Source organism: Phyllobates terribilis, unplaced genomic scaffold (assembly GCF_046119375.1).
Source record: "Phyllobates terribilis strain yellow unplaced genomic scaffold, ASM4611937v1 Scaffold_71__1_contigs__length_7168151, whole genome shotgun sequence".
Lineage (NCBI taxonomy): Eukaryota > Metazoa > Chordata > Amphibia > Anura > Dendrobatidae > Phyllobates > Phyllobates terribilis.
Window position 1 is genome coordinate 2,494,314 of NW_027362831.1, and position 8,633 is coordinate 2,502,946.

Genomic DNA, 8,633 nt, shown 5'->3' on the forward strand with positions numbered 1-8,633 from the left:
GGAGTTCCCAGAGATGCTTAGCACTTGTTGGCCCTTTTGCTTTCACTCTGCGGTCCAGCTCACCCCAAACCATCTTGATTGGGTTCAGGTCTGGTGACTGTGGAGGCCAGGTCATCTGGCGTAGCAACCCATCACTCTCCTTCTTGGTCAAATAGCCCTTACACAGCCTGGAGGTGTGTTTGGGGTCATTGTCCTGTTGGAAAATAAATGATGGCCCAACTAAACGCAAACCGGATGGAATAGCATGCCGCTGCAAGATGCTGTGGTAGCCATGCTGGTTCATTATGCCTTCAATTTTGAATAAATCCCCAACAGTGTCACCAGCAAAGCACCCCCACACCATCACACCTCCTCCTCCATGCTTCACGGTGGGAACCAGGCATGTAGAGTCCATCCATTCACCTTTTCTGCGTCACACAAAGACACGGTGGTTGGAACCAAAGATCTCAAATTTGGACTCAGCAGACCAAAGCACAGATTTCCACTGGTCTAATGTCCATTCCTTGTGTTCTTTAGCCCAAACAAGTCTCTTCTGCTTGTTGCCTGTCCTTAGCAGTGGTTTCCTAGCAGCTATTTTTCCAAGAAGGCCTGCTGCACAAAGTCTCCTCTTAACAGTTGTTGAAGAGATGTGTCTGCTGCTAGAACTCTGTGTGGCATTGACCAGGTCTCTAATCTGAGCTGCTGTTAACCTGCGATTTCTGAGGCTGGTGACTTGGATAAACTTATCCTCAGAAGCAGAGGTGACTGTTGGTCTTCCTTTCCTGGGGCGGTCCTCATGTGAGCCAGTTTCTTTGTAGCGCTTGATGGTTTTTGCAACTGCACTTGGGGACACTTTCAAAGTTTTCCCAATTTTTCGCACTGACTGACCTTCATTTCTTGAAGTAATGATGGCCACTCGTTTTTCTTTACTTAGCTGCTTTTTTCTTGCCATAATGCAAATTCTAACAGTCTATTCAGTAGGACTATCAGCTGTGTATCCACCAGACTGCTGCACAACACAACTGATGGTCCCAACCCCATTTATAAGGCAAGAAATCCCACTTATTAAACCTGACAGGGCACACCTGTGAAGTGAAAACCATTTCCGGTGACTACCTCTTGAAACTCATCAAGAGAATGCCAAGAGTGTGCAGTGCAGTCATCAAAGCAAAAGGTGGCTACTTTGAAGAACCTAGAATATAAGACATATTTTCAGTTGTTTCACAATTTTTGTTAAGTATATAATTCCACATGTGTTAATTCATAGTTTTGATGCCTTCAGTGTGAATGTACAATTTTCATAGTCATGAAAATACAGAAAAATCTTTAAATGAGAAGGTGGGTCCAAACTTTTGGTCTGTACTGTATGTATTACAGGAAACAGAACAAAAACCTTATGATTCCTATAAAGGGGCAACACAAGACCCCAAAAGAGTCTCCGTGCTGAAGGGGTTAATGCCCCCTGCGCCCAGTAATGGGGGTCTCCACATACCTCCACCCGCAGAGCCGCCACCACATATATGGCTGCTCTGTGCGCACAGGAGCTGTGATGAGGTCACAGGAGGGGAGGAGTCAGGGGTCACATGATCAGGGGCCTCAGTGGATGCAGGACTCTGCTGTGCTGGTTGTCATGGTGCTGGATGAGCTGAAGTTTATGTGTGGGGTCAGGAGGGGTTTACAGTGTGGATGTAGCAGAGCCGGGCGTGTACGAGGTGTACAGAGCAGAGCCGTGTGTGTACGAGGTGTACGGAGCGAAACTGCGTGTGTACGAGGTGTACGGAGCAGAGCCGCGTGTGTACGAGGTGTACGGAGCAGAGCCGCGTGTGTACGAGGTGTACGGAGCAGAGCCGCGTGTGTACGAGGTGTACGGAGCAGAGCCGCGTGTGTACGAGGTGTACGGAGCAGAGCCGCGTGTGTACGAGGTGTACGGAGCAGAGCCGCGTGTGTACGAGGTGTACGGAGCAGAGCCGCGTGTGTACGAGGTGTACGGAGCAGAGCCGCGTGTGTACGAGGTGTACGGAGCAGAGCCGCGTGTGTACGAGGTGTACGGAGCAGAGCCGCGTGTGTACGAGGTGTACGGAGCAGAGCCGCGTGTGTACGAGGTGTACGGAGCAGAGCCGCGTGTGTACGAGGTGTACGGAGCTGAGCCGTGTGTGTATGAGGTGTACGGAGCGGAGCCACGTGTGTCCCCGCTTTCCCCCACATCTCCCAGAATAATGCAAAGTCATGTCCAATTATTATGGGATGCAATAGGTCCTTAACGACCGCCACTTCATGAGATGTGGTGCCACAGTCATTGTTTACATCCACCGGGGCCACTGGATAGTTCTTAGCGTCCCCATGGATACACCGGACACGCACCACCTTCCCAGGAATCAGTCCATGAGGGAGTGTGGCCCTTATCAGGGTCTCCAAACTTCCTGAGTCCAATAGTCCAGAGACTCGTGCCCCGTTTACTGACACTGAGCATGCCTGAGGACCCTCGCCATGTTGAGAAACTGCGCTGCAGGCGGGGTAGGCAAAATAAGAGCAACGTCGGCCCATGTTGCAGTCCATTGGCTCAGAGTTTACGGAACACCGGGCGGCAGTATGGCCAGGGGTATGACATCTTCAACACACTATATTATGGGGTGGAACCTTGGGCACCAACTCAGACCCCTCCTGAACTCTATGACGCCCCCCAGGTGTGGCGCTAGCTCCATCCTTTTGGTTGTCCGCTGCCTTTTGAGAACCCCAGTATTGAGAGGCTACGACCCCTTGTTTTCCCAACGGACTCTCAACCGCCTGGTATCTTTCCACCAACCCCACCAAGTCATCGGCATTATGGGGATCTCCCTGGGCAACCAAGGATTTCACCAACTTCGGAAGAGAATGTATAAACCTGTCTATAATGACCTTCTCCACCATCTGTGCTGGGGAAGAAGATTCTGGTTGCAACCACTTTTGGACCAGGTGTAGGAGGTCGAACATCTGGGACTGGGGAGGTTTGTCACTGCAATAGGCCCAGTGGTGCACCCGTTGCGCCCTGACAGTCAGAGTCACTCCTAAGTGTGCCAAAATCTCAGTTTTCAACATAGCGTACTCTTTCGCATCCTGCAAGGCCAAGTCATAATAGGCTTTCTGCGGCTCGCCTGTCAAATATGGCGCCAGCACCTCCGCCTACTGCTCCGGAGACAATTTTTCCCGCTCTGCCACCCTCTCAAAGACAGTCAGGAACGCCTCAACGTCATCACCCAGGGTCTTCTTTTGTAATGCTCTTCTTACCGTCTTCCTGACGTATGACTCATCACCTGGATCTGAGGATGTGGCTGTCGTCCTGCCACGGTTCTGCTCTGCCAAGATTTCATTTGTCTTTGCTGCTGTTGGATCTGCTGCATCAGAAGTTTGTTTCCTGCTGCAGCATGCTCTGCTGGTACTGCTGCTGGTGTTGCGCTTGTTGCTCCTGCTGTGCTTGCAACAAATGTTTAAGCAGGTACTCCATTTTGTCCGGCGACACTTGCTGGCTTATGGTGGACTTCACCCAGGACATATATGTCTTCTTGCAGTAGTCACACTGCAGCTTGGGATCTGTGCCCGTGCTTCTAGCACCATTTGTAGGGATTTGTACTCACTGAGCCGCGTTGGAGGTAGGCACAGATTCACACAGTGATGCAATCCGCGAGTTCAAACAAACTGGTGGTTTATTTAGTGTCCATACACCAGTGAGGAAACAAAAGTAACAGCCTTTTCCTGGCACAAAAAGGAATAACAGAACAAAGCTCAAAATAATAAGTCCATGCGACCAAAAGTTTGGACACACCTTCTCATTTAACGATTTTTCTGTATTTTCATGACTTTGAAAATTGTACATTCACACTGAAGGCATCGAAACTATGAATTAACACATGTGGAATTATATACTTAACAAAAAAGTGTGAAACAACTGAAAATATGTCTTATATTCTTGGTTCTTCAAAGTAGCCGCCTTTTGCTTTGATGACCGCTTTGCACACTCTTGGCATTCTCTTGATGAGCTTCAAGGGGTAGTCACCGGAAATGTTTTTCACTTCACAGGTGTGCCCTGTCAGGTTTAATAAGTGGGATTTTTTGGGCTTATAAATGGGGTTGGGACCATCAGTTGTGTTGTGCAGAAGTCAGGTGGATACACAGCTGATAGTCCTACTGAATAGACTGTTACAATTTGTATTATTGCAAGAAAAAAGCAGCTAAGTAAAGAAAAACGAGTGGCCATCATTACTTTAAGAAATGAAGGTCAGTCAGTCCGAAAAATTGGGCAAACTTTGAAAGTGTCCCAAGTGCAGTTGCAAAAACCATCAAGCGCTACAAAGAAACTGGCTCACATGAGGACCGCCCCAGGAAAGGAAGACCAAGAGTCACCTCTGTTTCTAAGGATAAGTGTATCCGAGTCACCAGCCTCAGAAATCGCAGGTTAACAGCAGCTCAGATTAGAGACCAGGTCAATGCCACACAGAGTTCAAGCAGCAGACACATCTCTACAACAACTGTTAAGAGGAGACTTTGTGCAGCAGGCCTTGATGGTAAAATAGCTGCTAGGAAACCACTGCTAAGGACAGGCAACAAGCAGAAGAGACTTGTTTGGGCTAAAGAACACAAGGAATGGACATTAGACCAGTGGAAATCTGTGCTTTGGTCTGATGAGTCCAAATTTGAGATCTTTGGTTCCAACCACCGTGTCTTTGTGCGACGCAGAAAAGGTGAACGGATGGACTCTACATGCCTGGTTCCCACTGTGAAGCATGGAGGAGGAGGTGTGATGGTGTGGGGGTGCTTTGCTGGTGAAACTGTTGGGGATTTATTCAAAATTGAAGGCATACTGAACCTGCATGGCTACCACAGCATCTTGCAGCAGCATGCTATTCCATCCGGTTTGCGTTTAGTTGGACCTTCATTTATTTTTCAGCAGAGTGATGGGGTGCTACGCCAGATGACCTGGCCTCCACAGTCACCAGATCTGAACCCAATCGAGATGGTTTGGGGTGAGCTGGACCGCAGAGTGAAGGCAAAAAGGCCAACAAGTGCTATGCATCTCTGGGAACTCCTTCAAGATTGTTGGAAGACCATTTCCGGTGACTACCTCTTGAAGCTCAGCAAGAGAATGCCAAGAGTGTGCAAAGCAGTCATCAAAACAAAAAGTGGCTACTTTGAAGAACCTAAAATATAAGACATATTTTCAGTTGTTTCCCACTTTTTTGTTAAGTATATAATTCCACATGTGTTAATTCATAGTTTTGATGCCTTCAGTGTGAATGTACAATTTTCATAGTGAAGAAAATACAGAAAAATCTTTAAATGAAAAGGTGTGTCCAAACTTTTGGTCGGTACTGTATATAGGGTCAGTATGTATATATTCTGTACTGTATGTGTATAGGGTCAGTATGTATATATTCTGTACTGTATGTATATATTCTGTACTGTATGTGTATAGGGTCAGTATGTATATATTCTGTACTGTATGTATATAGGGTCAGTATGTATATATTCTGTACTGTATGTGTATAGGGTCAGTATGTATATATTCTGTACTGTATGTATATATTCTGTACTGTATGTGTACATTTATAAAGATAAGTGATCTAGTGATCGTACACACACACGGCTCCACTCCGTACACCTCGTACACGTGCGGCTCCGCTCGGTACGCCTTGTACACACGCGGCTCCACCCCGTACACACGCGGCTCCGCTCCGTACGCCTCGTACACACACGCGGCTCCGCCCCGTACGCCTCGTACACATGCGGCTCCGCCCCGTACACGCACGGCTCCGCCCCGTACGCCTCGTACACGCGCGGCTCCTCCCCCGTACGCCTCGTACACATGCGGCTCCGCCCCCGTACACCTCGTACACACGCGGCTCCGCCCCCGTACACCTCGTACACACGCGGCTCCGCCCCGTACACCTCGTCCACACGCGGCTCCGCCCCGTCCACATGCGGCTCCGCTCCGTACACCTCGTACACGCGCGGCTCCGCTCCGTACACCTCGTACACGCGCGGCTCCGCTCCGTACACCTCGTACACGCGCGGCTCCGCCCCGTACACATGCGGCTCCGCTCCGTACACCTCGTACACGCGCGGCTCCGCTCCGTACACCTCGTACACGCGCGGCTCCGCTCCGTACACCTCGTACACGCGCGGCTCCGCTCCGTACACCTCGTACACGCGCGGCTCCGCTCCGTACACCTCGTACACACACAGCTCTGCTACATCCACACTGTAAACCCCTCCTGACCCCACACATAAACTTCAGCTCATCCAGCACCATGACAACCAGCACAGCAGAGTCCTGCATCCACTGAGGCCCCTGATCATGTGACCCCTGACTCCTCCCCTCCTGTGACCTCATCACAGCTCCTGTGCGCACAGAGCAGCCATATATGTGGTGGCGGCTCTGCAGGTGGAGGTATGTGGAGCTCCCCCATTACTGGGCGCAGGGGGCATTAACCCCTTCAGCACGGAGACTCTTTTGGGGTCTTGTGTTGCCCCTTTATAAGAATCATAAGGTTTTTGTTCTGTTTCCTGTAATAGATACATACGACCCAACTATGTAGACAGGAAGGGAGGAAACGTATTGTTCTCATAGTACAGGACCCCTTTACTGGCCCCACAGTGTAATGCCCCCATTATGCCCCTTATGCAGGATGTATGATGCCCCCACACAGTGTAATGCCCCCATTATGCCCCTTATGCAGGATGTATGATGCCCCCACACAGTGTAATGCCCCCATTATGCCCCTTACACAGTATGTATGATGCCCCCCACAGTGTAATGCCCCTTATGCAGGATTTATGATGCCCCCACACAGTGTAATGCTCCCATTATGCCCCTTATGCAGGATGTATGATGCCCCCACACAGTGTAATGCCCCCATTATGCCCCTTATGCAGGATGTATGATGCCCCCACACAGTGTAATGCCCCCATTATGCCCCTTATACAGGATGTATGATGCCCCCACACAGTGTAATGCCCCCATTATGCCCCTTATGCAGGATGTATGATGCCCCCACACAGTGTAATGCCCCCATTATGCCCCTTATACAGGATGTATGATGCCCCCACACAGTGTAATGCCCCTTATACAGGATGTATGATGCCCCCATTATGCCCCTTATACAGGATGTATGATGCCCCCACACAGTGTAATGCCCCCATTATGCCCCTTATACAGGATGTATGATGCCCCCACACAGTGTAATGCCCCCATTATTCCCCTTATGCAGTATGTATGATGCCCCCCACACAGTGTAATGCCCCCATTATGCCCCTTATAAAGTATAAACCTGAAGGTGTGAACTGGAACATAAATTGATGTGCATGCAAAATGTAAATGCATGTTCACACAAGGCCATTAGACAAAGAGAAACCAAAGACAAGAAAAATACCCAAATGATTAAAAGTAAATATAAATCGCACAGTGCAAAAATAATAATAAATAATAAAGGGTATTTAGTTAACATAATTTTGATCAAAATAATGTAAAAGCTGTCCCGCCACGTCACGGCATCCCTTGTGGGACAGTCCTAACTCTAATATTAAAAACCTTACCATTTGTCAAGTGACATACATATGGACAAGGACAGAGAGACTGGATCCCTGGTGCAAGCATAAAACCGAGGCAGGATCAGCGTCCCAGCCCAGACAAAGGGTGGCCACACCCTTTTATATGCACTCAAGCATACTAACTGCAAAGAAAAAACCTGAAGGTGTGAACTGGAACATAAATTGATGTGCATGCAAAATGTAAATGCATGTTCACACAAGGTTTCCCTTATAAAGTATGTATGATCCCCCCACACAGTGTAATGCCCCCCTTATGCAGTATATATGATGCCCCCACACAGTGTAATGCCCCCATTATGCCCCTTATGCAGTATGTATGATGCCCCACACTGTGTAATGTTCCCCCAGTATCGCCTGAGGTCCTGCTGTTGGAATAATCCCTCTGGAAAATGGTTTTCCCTCTGCCTGCTCCCCTCCATGTATACCCTCGAGCATGTATACATGCATGTAGGGGAGCAGGCCTTACTAGATATCGAGGCTTTGTACAGTAATATACCGCATGAGGATGATATCAGAGGAGTAAGACATTTCTTGAAATCGAGGTCAATAGAGTGTAGCAGACATAATGACTTCATGGAGGATCTTCTAAAATTCATTCTTACTCATAACTTCTTTCTTTTTGACAGGAAGTACTTCCACCAGCTCAGGGGTACTGCGATGGGGAGCCTCTGTGCCCCCTCATATGCTAACTTATCCCTGGACTAGTGGGAGGAATCCACAATATTGCTAACTTATCCCTGGACTAGTGGGAGGAATCCACAATATTCAGGGATGATCATAAGTGATGGCATCCATATATTGGGGTATGGTACAAATATATTGACTACATTTTTATCACCTGGTCAGGGACGAGTGAACAATCTTTTTAATTTGTCGGGGAACTCAACATCAATAGAGTGGGCCTTAGATTTACATCTGAATTTATTATAATAATAATTTTTATTTTTAAAGCGACAACATATTCTGCAGCACTTTACAATTTAGGGGGGGACTTATACAGACAATACAGACTTTACAGAATAAGCCTAACTCAGATAAGGAAGCTTACAGTCTATAAGGAAATAGGGGAGACA